The sequence below is a fragment of the Panthera leo genome, chromosome C1 (genome assembly GCF_018350215.1).
Source record: "Panthera leo isolate Ple1 chromosome C1, P.leo_Ple1_pat1.1, whole genome shotgun sequence".
NCBI lineage: Eukaryota > Metazoa > Chordata > Mammalia > Carnivora > Felidae > Panthera > Panthera leo.
In genome coordinates, this window is record NC_056686.1 from 161992923 (window position 1) to 162014538 (window position 21616).

At 42.5% G+C, this 21616-nt stretch overlaps 1 protein-coding gene and 1 long non-coding RNA gene across 14 annotated transcripts in view; one reads left to right on the top strand and one right to left on the bottom strand.

The window, feature by feature from the left end:
• Positions 1–2989, top strand: part of LOC122226267 — a 131198-nt gene extending 128209 nt beyond the window's left edge. For all 9 annotated transcript variants that reach the window (XR_006205539.1, XR_006205540.1, XR_006205543.1 and 6 more), the window contains one exon: positions 986–2989. This is a non-coding gene — a long non-coding RNA (uncharacterized LOC122226267). The remainder of the gene's footprint in view (positions 1–985) is intronic.
• The window catches only part of WIPF1 (WAS/WASL interacting protein family member 1), a 123011-nt gene that overhangs the window by 75817 nt on the left and 25578 nt on the right, over positions 1–21616 (bottom strand). For 2 of the 5 annotated variants that reach the window (XM_042949176.1, XM_042949175.1), the window contains exon 1: positions 3402–3470. The exons of 1 other annotated variant lie outside the window; for it this stretch is intronic. The gene's annotated coding sequence lies outside the window, so the exon portion shown is untranslated. Of the gene's footprint in view, positions 1–3401; positions 3477–21616 lie in introns of those variants that run through there. 2 more of the 5 variants (XM_042949174.1, XM_042949177.1) reach the window with 2 other exon arrangements.

Here is a 21616-nt window from a genome sequence, read left to right on the forward strand (position 1 = left end):
TTCCCCAAAGAAGATACACAAATGGTCAACAAGCACATAAAAAGATGCTCAATGTCGCTAATTGTTACGGAAATGTGGATCAAAACTACAAGATATCATCGTACACCCATTAGGATGGCTGCTATGAAAAAAACCAGCAACCAGTACTGACTAGGATGTGGAGAAATTGGAACCCCCGTGCACTGTCAGGGGGACGGTAAAATGGTATAGCCGCTATGGAAAACTGCATAGCAGTTCATCAAAAAATTTAAGACAGAATTACCAGATGATCCCTCAATACCACTTTTGGGTATGTATACAAACAAATTGAAAGCAGGGTCTTAAAGAGATGTTTGTATACCCGGTTCACGGCAGCGTGATCGACAAAGGCCAAAGGCGGCAGCAACACAAATGTCCTCCACAGATGAATGGGTAAAGAAAATGTGGTGTATACACATCATAGAGTATTACTCAGTCTCAAAAAAGGGCGGGGGTTCTGACACATGCTACAACACGGGTGAACCTGGAGGGCATTACGCTAAGTGAAATAAAGCAGTCACAAGAAGACAAGTTCTGTATGATTCCACTTCTACAAGGTCCTCGGAGTAGCCAAACTCAGAAACACCAAGGAGAATGGTGGTTGCCAGGGGCTGGGGGAGAAGGAAATGGGAAGTTGTTTAACGGTTTAACAGTTTAACGGTTAACGGTTTAACGGTTTACAGAATTTCCATCTACACACTTAATGATTAAGATGGAAAATTTTAGGTGATGTCTGTTTTAACACAATTAAAAAAACCCACCACCTGTGGCTCCCAATATTTCCCAGCATAATGGTGATGACAAAACTGTGATACTTTACCCACATCCAGAAACATCTCTCTGAGAAGCCCGGGGAGCTGGGCCTCCAGACTTGGTGGTGACAACTCAAAAAGATGACCAATGATGAATTCAACTGTGAAAGCTGCACTCATCAAAGTTTTATTTTTTCTTTTCTTTTCCCTTCCAGCATGAATGTTTTGTATATCTCACCAGCTTTCCTTCTGGAACCCAGGCAACCCCATTATCCGTGGAGGCTGGCTCTGAAGTGTTACTCTACTACTACCCGGCATCCTGGGGAGAAGAAGCCTGCCTATATGTCAGGGTCTAGGAGAAGAGGAATTTGCAAAGTCAGTCCCCTTCTTCTTATTTAGAGAATTCAGTAACATGCCTATACAGTCCTCCTTCCTCATAAAATTCACAATTTTCTCTCCAGATAAAAGGTGACTATTTATCTCTTCCTGCTTTTGACCTTCAAACTGAACTCAGTGTTCAACTTGGCAGTAATTCCTGTCTAAAAATGACAAGCTAGAATAATAGTCCAGGTGCTCTCCACCATCTGACATGATCTACCACCCTGTGCTGTTCCATGTCCTTTTTTTCCAGAACCACTTCCAGGTTTGGGGCTCAGAGGCACTACATCATAACATCATAAACCTTTTCTTGCATTTACAGCACAAAGGAACACCCCAAAGGTGGAAAGCTGGAGAAGGGGGTAAGAAATTGGCTAGGGAGAGAACAGACACCCCCAGAATAAATGGAAACAGCTTTTGGAAGGATGCATTAATAAAAGAGACATTAGGTCCATCTGGAAAATATTCTAACAAAAAAAAAGCCCTTTTCTACTATGTGCGGCAGATTAGCAGAATGCAAAAGTCCCTGAGCAACAAAGCTCTATGACCAACTGAAAAAGCAAAGCAAAACTGAAAGAAGAGCTCCTTCTAGGGATGTCCAGCCACCACGAAGTCGTGAGCCTCTTTTTGATCTCAGGGGCACTCCTAGTGCCGTGTGCAAGAGACCTTCCTGGTGTGTGTGCAGTTCCCCTCTGGTGTGTGTACGTCTCCTTCAGGCACTGATTTGTGCACAGGGCTTCAAACACCAATGGCGTCCAACCTCCCCTCCACCCCCAACCCCGATGGAAAGGTGGGCTGCCTCTCCGAGCGAGTGCAGGGGTTCTGAAGCCACTGGGGCCGAGATCTCCAACTTGGAATCCAGCCCTATTCTGTGAGCCTCCCCTCCATTTTCTTGCACAACATGGTAGTAAAAAATGAAAAAAATGTGGCTGTCTGAGGACATAATCAACAATGATTTTTCTCTTTCATCACTGTTCTGGTTATTTTGCACTACTGGGATGTAAACAACACGTGAGTCCTCTAACCCCTCACCCCTTTGTTGTTTTTTCAGTGCAGACACTCTGGAGAACACCGTGGGCTAGAACGACAAGAGGAACCAAGAAGCTCCCAACTCAACCTCTCTTCATTACTCTCCCCACCTCTATCAACACGTTAACGCAGCCACGGAAGAAATCTAGTAGGTTTTCAAAAACATCCAGAAAAAGACTCAGCACCCTCTCTGGCCAACCTGTTCTAGTGCTTGATAACAATCCAAGAATGCAGTAACTTCCTCCCTCTAACTCAGATTCGAGACACTCTCCTTTTTCGTACAGGTCTGAAAGTATCAGGCCCTTGCGGAAGAGCCTTTTATTGACCTGACGCTCTTCATTAAACTGTCCCACACCGGCCAGAGGATGAATAACCTTGGACCATTGAGCTGTTTCTAGGCTCTAATTTCCAGTGCTTTAACTGTCCCTCTGGCTCGGCTCTACACTCTTCAAGTCCTCCTTCGTACAAGTAGCATGGCTTGTGAAGACACACAGCTCTAGTGATGGTCCCCACTGCATGGCTTCTTCGGGCACCGCGCGGTGGGAGCCTGGGGCCATGCGCGCGCAGGCAGGGGACTTCCTCACCTCACATTCAGGCTGTCCCCGACCCCCTCTTCTCTACCCTTGCTTAAAGTTAATAGAAGAAAGAAAGGAAGAAAAAAAAGGGAAGGAAGAAAAGAAGAGGGCAGAAAAAATACAAAAGGGAACTAAGATGTATAAAAATATGAGAAATGCATTGTAACAGGAAATACAAGCCAAAAGATTCATTTTACCAGATGAAAAGTACATAAAAACAACATTTTTGCATTCAGACTCGCAGCATGTTTCCACACATAATATTTCAGTATTTTCCACCGCCCTTTGAACACCCCACGAGTGCCCGCAAACACAAGCTGATTTGTCCTGTTTCAGCTTTATGCTAATAGGTAAACGTGAGGAGAGGCTTATAGCTGAATTCCATGAAATAAGTTATTGCATGAACATCTGAAGGTTGTTTTTTAAAGGTAAAGAGGGAAGCAAGAGACTCTGAGAATTTCATTTTCACAGTAATGGCTCGATGTTTGTTCCTCTAACAAAGTGTGGCTTTCAGCTATGCCCTGGCTCTCACATTCAAAGCCAGAGCAATTTCTTCGCATTACAGAAAGACAGTTTAAGGAAAGAGAACAAGTTAGGTAGTTTAGAGTGGCTATGGAAGATTTTTCAGGGGGGGAAAAAAAGCACTAACCTGTGTTGTTTTAATCCGCCGAAAACGACAAGTTCTCAAGTTCCCCTGCAATCTTCTAGCCAGTTTCCTGTAAATGTCGCATGTGACATTATACTTCCTCACTGCACCGTCTCTGCCTGCCTCTCTAAGTGGTCAGAGGCATGTGATAAGATCGTCTCGTTGCTTGCTTCACACTGGGGTAACCCTGCTTCTAAAGGAGACTTTGTCACTCCAAAGGGGTCCCCCAGCTTGCTTGAGGCATCCCTAGGACACAGGTAAAGAGGAGATAAGCTTGGAAGAAAGGCAGAGAAGAATAATGTCTGGACTCCTGGCACTTGTGATCTGGCAAGGATCAGGGGTAAGGGAGAGACGGGGAGTCTGGAGCCCCAGAGTCGCGGGGTTGGGGCAGCAGCTGAGAAGAGGCAGACTGCTCACAGCACAGCCCCGGGGGCTCTCCAGTCATCTGGACAGGGCCCCGCTGTGGCTGCCCTCAGGACTCCCCAGGAAGGGCCAGCTTTGGGCCATGGTGCTGAGCCCAGGAGGTCCCCAGGCTCCTCTCCGGAGGGCACCACCACGGAGAAGCACACCCAGGGCTCAGTTCACACTTCTGGATCCTGCAGTGACAAGACCCACTCACCCTGAATCTCCCCAGCCAGTCTCAAGTTCACATCCAGTCTTTTCAGTCCTGCTGTCAGGCGGTGTGCCCTAATTCTTGGTTCAGCAAACAAAGCCACGGTCCTCTCTGCCTCCCAGGCGAACTAACTGGCAGACATCCCCCACTCCCCCCCGATTGTCTCCAAAATATGCCAGGGTTTTGGCTTCCCTGTGGGATGGTGGTGGGTTCCTGCAGGTATGTGAGTCCCGGCAGTGGGGGGGGCCTTGATGCTGGCCAGGCAAGAGCACCAGGCGAGTGCCCTGGTGTGAACCTCTGTGCCCCCAGCAGAGGGGCGACTGGAGAAGAGCTGAGGCAGGACAGTGCCAGAAGCCAGGGTGCCGTTTCTAGCTTTCTTGTTCCTGTGGTCAGTGCCTTCCTTTCTCCTTCCATGATTCCTCTAGCTCTGTGGAGGTCCACACACATGGAATTTGTGGATGTAGGAAGTGGTGTGTGGGAGTTAAAACCATGTCCTGGACCGAGCGGAATATTCTGCAATTTGTACAACCTGACTCAGTACAGAAACCCCAAAGTTGTTTCTATTTGGCTACCCTAGCATAATTCTTTTCTTTAAAATGCTTTTAAGAGGATTTTTTGTTTTTTAGAAAGGTAATTGTAGAAAACCTCACTGTTCCAAGTCTTGAAAATATTACCCTCTAATTCCCCAGTGAAGTTTTCGATGTGAGAACACAGAGTAAGGAAACGAGTCCTGGGATCAGGACTCTGGACAACTGCAAAGCTCTTATGTCTCACCACTTGATTGCATTTCTGGCTCTGAAAACGCGCATTAACTGGCCCACCGGTCTGACAGCTGATGGCTGGTTTTCTGATTGAACTGTGCAGTTAGAGTAGCCAGTTGAGTCAAGACGGCTATAAGCATGACAGTGGTTTTAAAATGGGAATGATGGTACAATTTTGCTATCTTAGAAAAACAAAATACTACACAGATGATAAACAACGATGACTTCATTTGAAGTATTCAGAAGTGTCATATTTAGAAGTGTCGCATTGTGCGTTAAACTGCCAGTTCCATTTTTCAACTAAGCAGTGACATATGTTCTACTTAAGCCATGCTGTGTGGAATTTTTAAAGGTCTTAACAAAATGCTTTATAATTTTCCTTTAAAATCCCTAACCTGGCCTCCTGTCTGTGAATTTCTTTTTTTTCATTTGTTTTGGCATTTAACAAATTTTAGCAGACTTTGTTTTTTAGAACAGGTGTGAATTTACAGAAAAATACAGAGTTCCCACTCATCTGCACCCAGTCTCCCCACTATTAAAATCTTATATTTAGTATGGTATATAAGTAACAATAAAACAGTACTGAATTTTTTTTTTATGTGGGTCACTTTTGTTTTGAGAAAGAGAGAGAGAGAGATAGTGTTCAGGGGAGGGGCAAAGAGACAGGGAGAGAGAGAGAATCCCAAGCAGGCTCCACACTCAGCCCTGAAGTGGGACTCCATCCCACGACCCGGAGATCATGACCCAAGCCAAAATCAAGAGTTGGACACTCAACTGACTGAGCCACCCAGGCACCCCGATACAGTGTTATTAACTGAAGCCCACAGTTTATTTAGATTTCTTTAGTTTTTTTTTTTTTTCCTAATGTCCTTTTTCTGTTCTAGGATCCCATCCAAGACATCACATTACATTTACTCATCACATCTCCTTAGGCTATTCTTGGTTGAGACCGTTTCTTAGACTTTCTTTATTTTTGATGACCTTGACAGTTTTGAGGAGTACTGATTAAGTAGTTTGTAGAATGTCCCACAATTGGGTTTTATCTGATGTCTTTCTCACGATAAGAACGTACTTACAGATTACTTGTTGGGTTTCTCCTCCTTCCTTACTGGATGCTCTGCAAGGAAAATCTTGAGGAGTATCTACATAAATTATTTGGAATTCTTCTGCATGGAAGATTTGTCTCTTCTCCCCATTTACTAATTTATTCAATCATTTATTTATATAAGTATGGACTCAGAGATACTGATTTTATACTTTGGGTTACAATTCAGCACCACTTTATTTATTTTGTTGTTCAAAGCGTTCTACTCTTGACCACTGGGAGCTCTTTCAGTCGCATACTGGGCTCCTCTGACATACTCCTATCAGTGTTTTTTGAATTTTGTTCTTGTCTTGACAAGAGAATGAAAGAAAATACATCTATGGCCCTGAAAAGCTTTTTTTGCCTTCAATTTTCCTTAGTTCTGCCCCATGTATTAGTAAAAATCTTTTAACTGCTTTCATAAAATTAATCCTCGCCTCTACCAGCCAAGAAAACACCAAAACACCAACTGAGTGAAATTCTGCATTTCCTTAATTCCAAGATGCATGTTTGTGTTGGTAGTGGCTTTTTTCCTTCAGATTTTAACATTCCTGGAATCCGAGTGTACATTAATATCATGTCTTCTTTCCCTGCCTCCTCACCTGTCATTAATTTGATGGTACACCTTATAGTTGATGGTGTCTTGGGAATGGAGGAAGCAGAGCCATCAAGTAGTTCTTGTTTGGACCACAGACATCATTTAACGACTTTCACAGATTCTTCCCCCCACTGAACAAATATTCTGATTAAAGTGGTTTGATTTGTGGCATCTAAAGATATTTTTTAAAAACCCAAGATTTTTATCTACTCCTGGACGCATTCTAACTTTACATCAAACCACAAAATCTCATCAAGTCCTAAATACAGACAAAAGGGGGGGGGTTGTTCCCATTTTTTTCTCTGGGTTTACTCTCTGACCCCCTTTGTGTTTACCATGTCACTTTTTCAAGACTTCTCAAATCCATCATCGTTCCCGAGGAGCCCAATGTTGATGCCGAGGGGTGGGAAGGATGAGGTTTCACATTCATGGTGATGATGGGTAATGGTGCTTACCGGTCAGAGGCAGGTCAGGAAGGATGCTGTGATTCTGCCTTTCCTACTCAGGGGAGCCAACCAACTGCAGAATGGAGAACTGACCATTTCTTTCTCTGTGCCTAGGATCTTCTCTCCAGCTCAAGAACCACTACTGCATTAGCAGTACCATTCTTAACAGATTTGTTTTTTTCCTTTTAATGGATGGAGACTTGTTCAACCATTCACCATGGGCATAGTTCCCAAATAGTCACAGGTGAAATGTCCCATCTCTCCATCCAGGTAGGCAGAACTTGGCCACTCTAAACACTAGGTTCCGTCCCACTCCTGGGTACCACGTACTAAGAAACTGATGGTGCCCTAGTGATCTCAGTAGCTTCCATAAGAGACTGGAAGAGATGCTATACTGACTTTTTTTTAGTCAGCCATAGACTAAGCCCTTGCCACCAGCCACTTCCCAGATCCCCACTTTACAGACAAGCTAACCAAGTTAGAAAGGCTAAATAGCCTGTCCAGGGCCCCTTGATAACTTTGAAGCCAACATGTAAATTCAGCTCTGCCTGAAGCCAGAGACTCAGGGACTAATGCTACTCTGCCATAGACAGGTGTACCACTTATAATAACTCATAAGTAGGCACGTTACTCAACACAGTCCTGTTTCCTAATTATTTTCTGCACATGCTTTTCACCTTGACTAAACCGAAGTGGCAATGAGGGCAGGGACAGGGTCTTCTATTAACTCAGCTTTCCAGCCTTAGCCCAGTAGCTTTCCTGTTAATCCTGTACTTTTGCTGTCCTGCCAATCTTTTTTTTTTTTTTTCTAATTTATCAGAAAATTCAGACTTTTTCTTTTTTGAATTTTGATTTTTTTGAGGAAGAGAGAGAGGTGGGGGGGAGAGGGGCAGAGGGAGGGAAAGAGAGAGGAGAGAGAAGAGAGAGAGAGACAGAGACAGAGAGAGACAGAGAGAGAATCCTAAGCAGGCTCCATGCTCAGCACGGAGCCCAATGCAGGGCTCAATCCCACGACCCCTGGGATCATGACCTGAGCTGAATTCAAGAGTCAGACGCTCCACCGAATGAGCCACCCAGGCACCGCTAGACTTTTTCTAATAAAGGTAAATAATTTACCTTCTCTATTTCCCTCCACTACTCTGTTTTACTTTATGTTTCACTTATTAACTTCTAAAATACAAGCTTGTCTATTTCCAGTCCTTTTAAATAAAATCCTTAACTTTTAATCTAAGTATATTTTTAATCTTATCTCACACATTTCAAGGCATCATATTCTTACCGTTAATTTTAGAATAGCCTATAGTTTCAGTAGTGATATCCTTTTCGACCCAAGAGTTAGTTAAAAGGGTCCTATTTTAGTTTCCAAGTGCTTGGATGGAGGTGAGGGCAGAAGCCATCTTGTGTTAATTTTCGATGCTATGTTTTTTGTTATATGTGGCTAGTACATCTACTCTTTGGTTAATTAAAAAGTTTCTTTGTGGTCTAATATTTCATCTATTTTTGTAAATGGTTCATGTCCTTCTAAATATTTGTGTGTCTTTCCTACTTGTTGGTTTAGGTTGATAATGATAATGATGTTATTAAAATCTTCTTTTCCTACTTATTTTTGCCTACTTGATTAAATTCTGAAAGCATTTTGTTAAAGTCTCCCACTATGATCATGGAAAAGTTTACGTTTTGAAATTTTTATCTGTTAATTGTTTTATTTGCATTATTTATTTTTTTTAACAGATTTTGTTTTCTCTAACTCCGTGCTAAGATGTTCAGTGCATAAAGGTTCATTATTATGGACTCTGATTTGTATCTCTTATTCTTCTATGTCTTGTTTAGTATTGCTTTTTACATTTAATCCTACACATTTTTTTAAGATTTTTTTTTTTTAAGTTTACTTATTTGAGAGAGAGGGAGAGAGAGTGAAAACGCGCCCGTGTGCACAAGCAGGGGGAAGGGCAGAGAGGATCCGAAGCAGGCTCTGCGCTGACAGCAGAGAGCCAGAAGCGTGGCTGGAACTCACAAACCGTGAGATCATGACCTAAGCTGAAGTCGGACGCTTAACCGACTGAGCCACCCAGGTGCTCCAATCCTACACTTTTTAATATTAATGCTATCATCCCTATTTTTGTTTTGTTACTTAGCATTCACCAGCCTGTATCCCTTTATCTTCTTCCTTTCTGTGTAATTTTGCTATACATGTGACTCTTGGAGACAGCATATAGCTAGGTTATCTTTTTAATCAATGTGAGAGCCACTGATAGAGGAATTTAAGCTAGGCACTTTTACTGTTGTATGTTTGTCTTATTGTTGCCATTTTATCATTTATATTCTGTTACATTGTTTTCTTCTTGTTTTTTCCTCTTTTCTTGACTTTCCTTGATTGACCATGCTTTTTATTATTACAGTACCCTCTACTCCTGGCTACATATGTGTGTGTTTTAATGTGTAATGGTTGAAAAATCCTACCTATAAACTTTGCTCTAAAAATCAAGTATAGATGACCTTTCCCGGTAAACATCAGAGAACTCCATAGTAGAACCCTGTTAATTGGCAAGGTCAGTCCATTGTTCTGGGAAATTTAATGGTAGTTTCATGTTAATAATAGCAATTTGTGTGTATGGGAGGGAGATAACATTACACAGATATCAGAAACCCTTCTAAAAGAGTATGTTGCCAGGTGTCCATTCATTTTCCTCCCACCCTTCCTATAAGAAGGACTAGCTAGCCATAGCTCTCACAAATCATGTGGGTAAATGTGGGGTGGTGGGGCAGCCAAGAACCCAGTGTCTGGGAGACAGCTAGGAATATCCCAGGGAATGCTTCTGCAAATGCAGGGATCTGAGACATGCAGGCATTTTGGAGATCTGTAGAACCTATCTATAGAAGGGAGGCTGTCAGTGTGGGTTTCCAGCAACCTCACTTCCAAGCACTGGACTTCATCATTAGCTAAGGAATCTATCCTAGAATTAGGTAAGAGTCCAACAGTAAGATCACAAGAATGTAAAGATATCCTCTAAAGAAGTGAGGAATTCAAAGGAGAAAATAACGTTGCCAGATATGCTTAGAGGCAATAATTCTGTTTCCTAATGTCTAGTTACAAAGCACAGAAATCAACAAGAATCTACATCTTTCCTTCTTTTGAAAATTAGGTAGTTTCTACTTTTTTAAAGCCTTGATGTCAGTGCAGGGCTGATGGGGAAATTCCGTCCACAAAATATCTAAGTTGGCATTGTTTTTATGTATTTGTATATGTGTATGTGTTTGAATGAAGGTTAACATTAAAATTCCATATTTGGGGCACCTGGGTAGCTCAGTCGGTTGAGCATCCGACTTCAGCTCGGGTCATGATCTCGCGGTTCGTGAGTTCGAGCCCCGTGTCGGGCTCTGGGCTGACGGCTCAGAACCTGGAGCCTGCTTCGGATTCTGTGTCTCCCTCTCTCTCTGCCCCTCCCCCTCCATGCTCTGTCTCTCTCTCTGTCAAAAATAAATAAACATTAAAAAAAAATAAAGTTCCATATTTAATTTCTCATGGAGAAACGCAGGATAGCGTGAAGGAGGGAACAGGCATAAAGCTGTAGCAACTGTTTCAAAATCTGCCCGTGACTCTCAGTTTACTGGACTAAGATCCTGGTTTGGACTACAAAAAAGTGATAAAATATCGAAGTATTTCTGTTCTTTTTTTAAAAATTTACTTGGCTGAATTTGTTATTTTAAAAAAATGCTTAGCTATTATTTGGAGACAGAGACAAAAGCATGAGTGGGGTAGAGACAGAGAGAGAGGGAGACACAGAATACGTAGCAGGTTCCAGGCTCTGGGCTGTCAGCACAGAGCCTGACACAGGGCCTGAACCCATGGACCTCGAGATCATGAGCCGAGCTGAAGTCAGATGCTTAACCGACTGAGCCACCCAGGCGTCCCAAAGTGTTTCTGTTCTAACGTAACATATTTTAAAAAATTAATTTAGCTTCATAAACAGTTTATGAGTTAAATATTGTTTGTAATTATTCTCATAAATCAAAGGGGAGACTAAGTTCCCAAGAGTTGAAAGGATTTGTTCAAACGAGTAAATAAGTGATAGAACTGGGATTTAAACCCAAAGCTTATGACTGCAAGTCCAGTGTCATTTCCAGCATCCACCAAAACCGTCTCCTTGTTGCTCTGTCTCTGAAAGAAACGTAACACATGCACACCACACGTGTGTTGTCCAGGGAGGAACTGCAGTGAGGCACGCCCTTGGCAGTAGGTGTTTCACAATGTAGGTCAAGCAGTCCAGCCAGACCCCAGAGCAATTGTTTCTACACTGACCCTGGGGGATGTGGGGAGCATTATGTCATGCCAAAGGCTCTCCTCATTAGCAATCATGCAAAAAGATACCATGCACCATGTTTCTGAGCCATTGGAGCAGCTAAAGGGAGATGAAAGGTCAAGAAAGTTCTCTTGCGGAAGCATTGCACTTTGGTACGTTTGTTTATGCCACTGTAATGTAACCTAAGGCAGAATGATCAAGACCCCTGAAGATGTGTCTTCAAAGCCAAAGCCCTGCCCAGCATAGTGACTCTTCTCTGGCATACCTCAGGGACTGATGCCAACAACCAAACTGGCCCTTTCCAACATCATGCAGTTAAATTCCAAATAACTCCTCGCTCATCTTTTTGTTGATCAAAACATTGAAAGGATCTGGAAAATTCCCTTGTTCATAAAAAGAACTGGCTAGGGACACATAGGAAGCCTTGCCATTCACCCAGGATGAATTTTTTTTTTTTTTTTAGAGTTTATTTATTTTTGACAGAGAGAGACAGAGCATGAGCGGTAGAGGGGCAGAGAGAGAGGGAGACACAGAATCCGAAGCAGGCTCCAGGCTCCGATCTATCAGCACAGAGCCTGACACGGGACTCGAACTCACAGACCGCGAGATCGTGATCTGAGCTGAAGTCGGACGCTCAACTGACTGAGCCACCCAGGCGCCCCCACCCAGGATAAATATGAAGAAGCCTCATAAATACAGAACTCCAGAGGTAGTGGACAGAACCAAGATACTCTCACACATTTGTTGCTCCTTCCTTCTAGGCCAAATAGAAAATAGAAGAATACAAGGCTATGTAAACAATTCAAAAGTGTACTAAGCGTATTGGGAGAGATCACGAATGGGTATTATGCAGATTTGTGGCTGTGATTCAGGATCTGCATGTCCCTCTCACACACACATAACATGGGACCAAGAGAACACCTAATTAATTGGCTATTTGCACAATCTTCCTATTCAGACGCATCCCTCCCTTGTACAGTTAAGAGCACAGAGAATAGGGGAGAATTGGCAAACAAGATCATGTCACTCCTAAAAGGAGGGATTCTGGAATCAAACTACCTGGGTTCAAATCCCAGATCCATTACTTACTAGTTGCAGTGAATTATGCTTTCAGGACCCAGTTTTCTCATCTGTAACATGGGGATAATTTTATGAGCATTAAATGTGATGCTGCACTCAAAGAGCTTAGCCAGTGAGGGACGTAAATGGTGGCTTCTATTGCTGTCAGTATGTGGAAATTTTATTATTAGGAAATTCTATATCAGAATTTCTCATAAGGAATGCAACTGGAGTCAAGCAATGAGCTTTATCTCTGAGGGTGCTGTGCAGGCAGGAAATAAAATTCAGGATTCAGGGAGTAGAGCTACAGGTCATCCAGTCATCCTAAAGAGGCACAGTCCATCCAGGAAGCAGAGCAGAAAATCTAGATGATTACTTTGAGCCTGGACATGGGATAGCACGTATGCTTCTAAATTTGGAAGAGTGGGATGTATTTGTGTCTGATCAAAAATAAGGAGGAAAAGGGGATGTGAATTTTATCTCCATCATTTTTTTTAAAAACAAGGAAAGTTTCGTGGCCAGTGAAAAATGATGTGGATGAGAGAGAAAAAAGGGTTTTTGCAGCAGCCATGAGTGCAGGTGAAGACTAGTCCATATGGAATTTTGGAGAAGCTATTTATGTGGTATGAAGTGTAAAACCTTTACGCTGTGCCTTTTAGAAAAATTTCAGTGAAAGAGATGTTACTCTTCAAGGCTTTCTGGATTTCTGATGTTTTCTTTCAATGAGACTCTGGGCAGAATCTGGACCAAGTGGGGTCTTAAGATTTATTCAGGTTATAATTAGAGTGTTGGTAATACCCAGCTGAGCAACATCAAACTCAGCCACATGTGCTTATCATATATTTTCTGGATTATGATTTGGATTTTGAAGTGCCTGGAGACACGATGAATTACAGGATTCTGTAAAGGAGGCAAACTTTCAAAAGATAAACATCTCTCAAGATTTATTGATTAATTACTCACAGTCATTCTGAACAGGTAACTCTACATTTTGTATTTCAGTGTCTACTACTTTCTTTGCCTTTGAGCAACTTCTAGAAATAAAGTTGGTGCTCTGGGAGGTACCTAAACTAAAACAAGGTGCTATTTACTAAACTACCGTTGCGTATCTCTCAATGATATACTGACTTACAGTGCTGAAAGCAACGTGATATCCACCAATTAACTTCCAAGAAAAATTTATGTACAAAAATGATCAAATCTCTCTGTGTTTAATAATACATGTGTTTATTGACATAGGTTTCCTTAACATCTTATATAAACTGTGATTTAACCTTAGGGGCACTGGGGATCATTAAGAACACTACTGAAAGTGTAGGCTAAATAGGAATTAATGGTATATTACAATAAGTTGATTTTTTAAAAATATACTTCCCTTTTTATTGAAAAATTACCACCCAAAACTGTAAAATTCATCAAAGCATGGCTGAAATTCTTAGTAACTAGACTTCATAGGCGTGACGCCTTCCTAAGCAATAAGGATTATGCAGGGGGAAGAGGGGTTGTGACAAGTAGTGTGCTACTTATTATACAGCTAAATATATAAATTCAGCTTAAAAAAAATTCACCTGGCTTGATACAAGACAAGGATTTAAGGTTACAAAAACAAAAACAAACAAGCGGGCAAAGCAACACCACCACGGCCCTGGGTTCTCATTAATGATAAATGCCTTATATTATCCAAATTGTAAAAAAAAACAAAAAACAAACAACAACAACAACAACAACAAAACCCAGGCGCTCCCAACCAGACTGCAAACTGTGGCCTGGCACACCTTGGGATTACGTCTCTCATTTGTGTGGTTGCATAGCAGGCACATCTTACGTGAATCCAAGTCTTAATGCTTGAAGGGGAAACAGACTTATAAAATTATCTACATAGCGGCAGCCATTTCTTCCAGCATTCTGCACCAGTGCGCCCCCAGAGTATCCTCAGATGAGAGGCATGGATCTGTGGCTGTCGCCAGCATGTCACAGTGGGTGTGATTCCAGTCTTTAAAAACAAGTATTTTTCATTCGCCAGGGCCCATAAATGGCAGCCAGCCACTTCATCTGGACGTCAGGCAAGGAAACAGCGATCAGGAGTAATTCTGAACAGCTGCAATTTCTACCTTAGTCACAACTGTAAATCCTAACCTTACTCAACCGCACTGTACCAGATAAGTCTTTGTCTCCACATGGCTGCTCCAGCTCTGACAACAGTAGCTCAGAAACTCTGCTGCTGGAGTGACTTTAAGGCTCAGTTATAAACCACCGTTCCTTCTGCGCGGTCCCTCCCCCGCCATGCTCTCCTGCCAAGTTGATGAGGTCAAGATTTGAAACAGATTTTTTTTTTTGGGGGGGGGGGGGGGTGGAACAAAACTCTTTTATTGTTGTCCACACCTGTGACAGTTTCAAGTCTCTCTAAAGGAGACAGAAAGTTGAAGCATTATTGGCGCGGAGTATGGCAGCATGTTGGCAGAGTTTGACATGCTCCCCACCACAGTCTGCTTTGTCATCTCTTTTAAAAAGTAGAGAACAATATGTAGCAAAACAAATACATCGCATTCCATCTTTTGGTACATCTCTGAAGTAAAGACTGACGCCTAGGGCATTGTCTCCTGTGATGCCAATCTTGGCCCTGGGTCAGGGGTCAGCCTCTCCCTTCCAGATTCTCCCAGATGGAGCCATGCCCCATCAACTCCACTGTACCAACTGCCTACTACATACACCTTCACGCGCCCATTTCCTCCTGGAGAAAGGGGCTTGGCACCATGTGGGTGTTTACCGAATGAATGAGAGATTACAGCCTCCCAACAATAAAGAGCAGGGGAATCCCTCTGTCTCAAATTCATAGTCCAGCTCACCAGCTTTATAAAGTGTTCACTGTGTATGCACAAAGTAGAAGAGCTTCAAAATACAAAAATGCTATTCCGACTCCAAATTAACTAGTCTAGTAATTTATGTAATCTATAAAGACGATCTTCAGGCTGAAACTGGATCTGAAACTCCTGTTGTCCCTACGTCTACAATCTCCTACAACAGAGGTGTTTCCGGGCCTTTCTACGTCCACTGAATCATGACGCCATCCTGACTGCTCTTCTCAAAATGCATGGACTCTCTCTATTTTTTCAGTTTTCTTTGTAGGATTAAGCACACACAGCACACCTCCTGACAATATTTTTAACAGAGAGCTAGGTACCCAGACAAGAGAGAAAGTCTTTGACAAACAGAAAGCACCCAATCTATCTTCAGTCATACCCGGGCTGTGGGGTCTTTTGTTCTGGTTTAACATGCCCATGGGCTCTCTTCAGAAGGATGGGTAAGTGAGAAATCCCCAAGCAGGTATCTGCTGTGGGAACTCATGTGTGACTACTACACAACTTGGAAGAAACCAAAACCTTGGTGAACTTATGTGTACAGAGGCAGCCTAATTAACTGGTGTCGTATGTGCTGTGGATTTGTTACCCTTAACCCAGGAACTTGACTTCTGACCACAGGGGGCTGGCTTTCAATGTTGCTGGCTGGGCTGAAAAGGCAGCAATTGGAAAGAATAAAGATTTCTCCATACACCCTGTCAGAAGGGATCTGCCCTGTGAACTGCCACTCCTTGATTTTCAAAATTCAGACTGAATTATCTGTTCATTAAAAGACCACTAAACTGATTCCAAATGGAATCAGTTGGAATGGAAGTACGAAGACTACTTACAGTTCAGTTGCTTCTACAGCACTAGCTACCTCAGGCCCTAATAATCTAACCTTTCTGTATTTGCTCAGATTGCTTTGTAAATATTCTTTTTAAATGTTTTGTTTTTTTTTTTGTTTTTTTTTTTTTTTTTGAGACAGAGAGAGACAGAGCATGAGCAGGGGAGGGGCGGAGAGAGAAGGAGATACAGAGTCTGAAGCGGGCTCCAGGCTCCGAGCTGTCAGCACAGAGCCCAACGCGGGCCCGAACCCACGGACTGTGAGATCATGACCTGAGCCGAAGTCGGACGCTGAACCGACTGAGCCACCCAGGCGCCCCGTGCTTTGCAAATATTCTTAATAGCAGAAACTATTAGTGGTACCCATTAACCTAAAATAATTACTACATTAAACGCTTGCATGTATCAACAGTGTTATCTTTAAAAAAAAACAACACCTAAGTGCTTTTTAATGCAACGTCTAATTCATCATCGAGGAGAGCTGTTATTTCTACTTTGGCGGTGGTGACACAGAGTTACTGCTAAATGAAAAACAACAGGAACACACCCTTCCAAGCAAACTATAAAATCAAGAGGAGCTCAGTTTGTCATCTTTCACCTTCAGTCAGTAAGTATCTGCTAAGTCATTAACTCTCCCATGTTTATCCTGTATGAAAAAAAAAAAAAACCTAGCAGTAATACGACACATTTTGATGGGAACCAGGTGGTTCTTACAGTCAAGATCTCACAAACAATATGATGTGTCATACGGTGACTACCCAAGATACAAAGCCAGCTGACTTGTTGGGTGAGTACAATAGTTACCCATTGTTGTGTAACAAATGATCCCAAAACCTACTGGCATGAAACAACCATTTCATTATCCTCATGGATTCTGTAGGTCAAGAATTCAGAAATGTCATGATGGAGACATGTTCCTCAACACCTGTGGTCTTATCTTAGCTGGGATCCTTGATAAACTAGAGGCTGGAACACTGGGGCTGGAAAATCTACTTCCAAGATGGTTTCTTCATTTATTTCTGATACAAGGCTGGGAAGGCTAAAGGAAAGGGTCAACCAGAGCACTTATGTGTTGGACTTCTTGCTTGGTGGCTCAAGCCTCCAAAAGCAAGCATTCCCAATGAACAAGGCAGAGGTATGGCCTTTTCGGGCCCAGCCTTGGAAGTTGCATGGGGCCACCCTCGTCACACTGTCTCTCGGAGTAGTCACAATCCCTTACTCCTATCAGATTTAAAGGAGCAAGACACGGATTCACCTCTCATTGGGAGAAGTACCAATGTATTTGCGGTCATGTTTTCAAACACCTACAGTGAGTCTTCAGTTTCCCACTGTCTGGTGCACCAACAGTTTGAACTTGAACTTTTACTGATAAGCATGTATGTTGACAGAGTGTCAACCATAAATGGCTGAAATTATTTCTGTAGATAATCAGCTTCTGAATCATGAGAGGTCATAGTTCCAGGGCAATAAAATGCCTATGTGGGTGTTAGGTAAATATTAATTTGGGATAACAGCAAAGTAAACAACTGGGGGAAGATTTGTTGGCGCGTTTGGCTCTTAATTTTATGAAAATTATTCAATGGTGCAAAAAAACTAAAGACTTTTTTCCCCCATCTCCATTAAGTTTATATAGCAATCTGATGCCCCAGTTAAATTAAAACATTTAAGAAGCTAGGAGACTTAGGGGGAAACAATTTAACTTCATAGAACTAACTCTTCAGCTTGAGGTGATAAACTCAAATTCCTGTCAGGGTTAGGAAGGTAGAGAAATGAAAGCAGGCTGGGGTAAGACAATGGAAATATTGGGGACTGGGATTAACTAGAGCACATGTGTCCTTGCCTTAAGGTATCTGAATTTGGTTTTTTTTTTTTTTTAAATACTGAATTTTCTAGAATTGGCTCTTAGACCACAGCTTATGATCTTTGATTTAGTTACGTGACGGCTATTTCCTAGGTTTATGGTTTTTTGCCCTGGTCCCACTGGTTTATTTTGCACTCCTCCGAGACTGGAAAATACACACTCAGTATATATTTCTGTAGTTAATAATAAGCATTTATTAAGCATTTACTATGTTCCAGACACTGAACTAAGCTAATGACATCTGTATCTTAATTAATGCTCAACAGTCTTTTGGGGTATTACTGAACACATTTTACCAATAAGGAAACAGAGCTTCAGGCACAAAGGTGATAAAGCTAGTAAATGGTAGAGTGGGTTCATACCTGGATAGGTTTGACCCCCCACTGCATGTTATAATGTGCTGGTTTTGATGAAGATGGCTCCCCTCAACTATAGAGGGGTGGCCCACAAGAAGGAGGCGTGCCTTTGCAGATGCTTCTTTGGTTGTAACCCATCTAGCTACTCTAATTTGGGGATGGAGATGGCAGTTTGCCTGAAGCAATGGATATGCAGGGACAGTACTTCTTACCCAAAAATACGAGAAGTTTAAGAGTATATAAGAAACAGAGATCACTGTACCCCTGCGCCCTGACAAAGTTCCTCTGGATACCTGAAAAGAGACCTTGAGTCTCAGCCTTCTAGAACATGGGCAGTGCCTGCACCATTGATAGCCTGATAGAATATCATCTACCAACAAGGCACTACTCATGCATTAATCAGAGAAGCTCAAGATACAGGATCACGGAAGTTGACGTTTCTGTGCTTAACAACCTCTCCTGGCAGACCACGACACGACTTTTTCTTTTAAAAATTGGTTTTGAAAAATCCCCTTTAAAAAACCCTCCATTTCCTTGCAGAGAAAATTCAGATAGAGTTCTCATACATCAAACATATGACAGAGGCAGTTTTTAATCATTTAAATTATTTATCCTTCATTGTTTAATGCTTTATACCATTCCTCCATGCATAATTTATTATACCATTTATGTTTATTAAAAATTGATCATGGGGACATGCTCTCTCTCCATTCTCTCAGGCTACAGATATTTCTTTGTCAGATCACTTGGGAATAGACAATTTTTTAAAAAATTCACTTTAACAATTGTATGTCCCTTTCTTTTCTTAGGGTTCCTTTTCTTCCACAAAAGGACTACCTTAGTGTATTAACTGCTCATTTCCTTTTTTATATAGCAAGAAAGCTTATCTGAAGGCCCACTGAGGCTTTCATAAAAAAGGTTTACTTTACTTTCCTAGCTTTTAGAATGCAGATGTACAAAGGAGGCATGAAAAAAAAAAAAGATTCCAGAATCTTCCGTGATAGAGATCACAGCCTGTGGAGCCATCTTTTTCTCTTTCCTTTTTAATTTTGCTCCTTTTTTTCCCCCCTTCTTGTATGACTCATTTTCCTTGCCTTTATTATGTTGTTAGTCACTTCTTAACTTTCTTCTAGTTGGCCTGGGTCTTTCTCTCTTCTCCTTTTCCCAATTTCTTCCCAAATCCCTTGCCTTTGCACTTCTCAACCCTGTGACCCGAATTGCTCTCTGTAAGCCCTCAACCCCAAATCCTGTAACTCTCCAACACCAGTGTCTCCAACCCACCACCCTCAAAGTAAAAGATTCAAGAAGGTGACATCCCGGGACACTCCTGCCTCAGACCAAGTCCATGGGATGCAGAGGAGAAGTAGAAAGGAACAAAGTGTGTCACAGAGATGTGGAAGTTGAGAAATTAAGAAGCACCTAGGATATCATTATATATTAGTCTGAAAAAGGTCCGCAGGGAACTAGGACCCAAAGGAATCAAACTTGGTATGTTCCACTTGGCTCCCCTTGGTACTTCCTGCCCATCCCAAGGGGACCCAACCCTGCCCCTCTTCCAAGGTTCCCTACTGGAGTGGAGGAGACCATCACGAGCTGCCAAAGTCAAAATCCTGAGGGTCACCCTTGCCTCTTCCCTCTCACTCACTCCGGTAACCAATCAATCACCAAGACGTGGAGATTCTACCTTCTAGTATCTCTGGAATCCATGCCCTGAGCTCCATACCCTTGTGCACCCACCATTCTCTCTTGCCTGACTCCCAGTTTTCTGGGGATCTCCAGCCCAGGCCCCTTTATTCTCAGCCTGCTGTAGCTGTGATCTCTCTGAAAGGCAGATCTGCTTCAAATCCTCTTCCCGTCATGACTGAGATCAAGTCTAATCTTCTTAACACGGCTTACCAGGCCTTCAATATGTGATGAGGTTCCTGATTAATTCCCAGGCCTTTTATTTTGCAAACCCTCGGTGTGGCTCCCGAGGTGCCCAGCCTGCCTCCCATCCTGCACTCACAGCTCTGATGCTTGCTTTCCTGTGTTCCCCACAGACTATAAACTCCATAAGGGCAGGCACCATGCTTTGTTTGTTCACCACTGTATACTCACTGCCTGGCACATAGCACGCACCAGAGAAGTATCATGTGTCTGAAGAATGACTCGCGTGGTCTGTTCCACTGGTGGCCTCCAATGAAGCATGCCTCCTGGTATTCACATGTTGTATTCCCCTTGAGTCGGGCTGTACCTGTGACTTGCTTTAACCAAAGAAAGGCTGCGGAAGTGACACCCTGGTAGTTCTGGGCCTGAGCCTTAAGAAGGCCTGGCAGCTTCCACTTCTGTGATCCTAACCACCATATAAAAAGTCCGGAGACTCTGCTAAAGAGACCATATGGAAAGATCACATGGAGAGGCCACTTGGAGAAAGAGAGGTTCCGATACTATACTATGGAAAGCCATCTCTGCTTTCCAGCTAGGTCCTGACCCAGCTCACCTGCCACCTGAAAGCAGCCTCAGTCTGACCACAGCCAAAACCAGCAGAAAGGCTCCCCAGCTGAGCTCAGCCCACACTGCAGCTTTGTAAGCAATTAAATGCCTATTGCTTTAAGCAGCTATGGTTGGGGTGGTTTATTACATAACAGCATGTAATTATAATAAACTAAATATATAAGTAAAGGGGAATAAAGAATGATTTCACAAATACATTTCATGTGAAGGCAAGTCAATGTTTCTAACCGGTAGATCCAAGACTATAGCAATAGAGTTTAAAGGATATAGAGGAACTCATATCACCAGCTTCCATTTACAGCACATCACAATTTTCCTCTGCCATTTTCTTTGGTTTTAAGATATTTTCCAATGAAAAGATTTTCCTACTTTTTTTTTTTTTAAAAGGATTCCTGGTCTGACATTAAAGTTAAGGAGTCCAACCAAGGATGCAATGTGAACGTTACCACATGAATGGAAAGTAGCCCATGGCCAACCCATCCCGCTGTTCCATTTCCTCTTAGTCACCAGCAGGGCAGATCCACAGCTGTGGATGAGTACAGGGGGGCTGCTGTGTTTAGGGGGCACTGGAATGCTGTGGGGGCTCCTGGCATCAGACTGGGCATCAAATGTTCACTGTGAAAAATCACCCAAAGAACAGAATGGCCAATTTTTACTGGTAGGCTAATATAATTAGTTGAAGTAAATAGCTACTCATGCCTTTAGCTGTAGGCATCTAATCAATTATACACACACACACACACACACACACACAATATTGATGCCCCATGGAGACAGCTGACACACACTGTTACATAATCCAGGATATGGCAAGATTATTTAAAAAAAATAATAAACCCATGTACATTTGCAGAATGAGGAGAAAGACTACTAAATTTATACTGGCTTAGTGGAATTTTGGATTGCTACTTCTAATAATTGCTGCTCTTTCAGAAAGAAAAAAAAAACCATTATATAAGAACT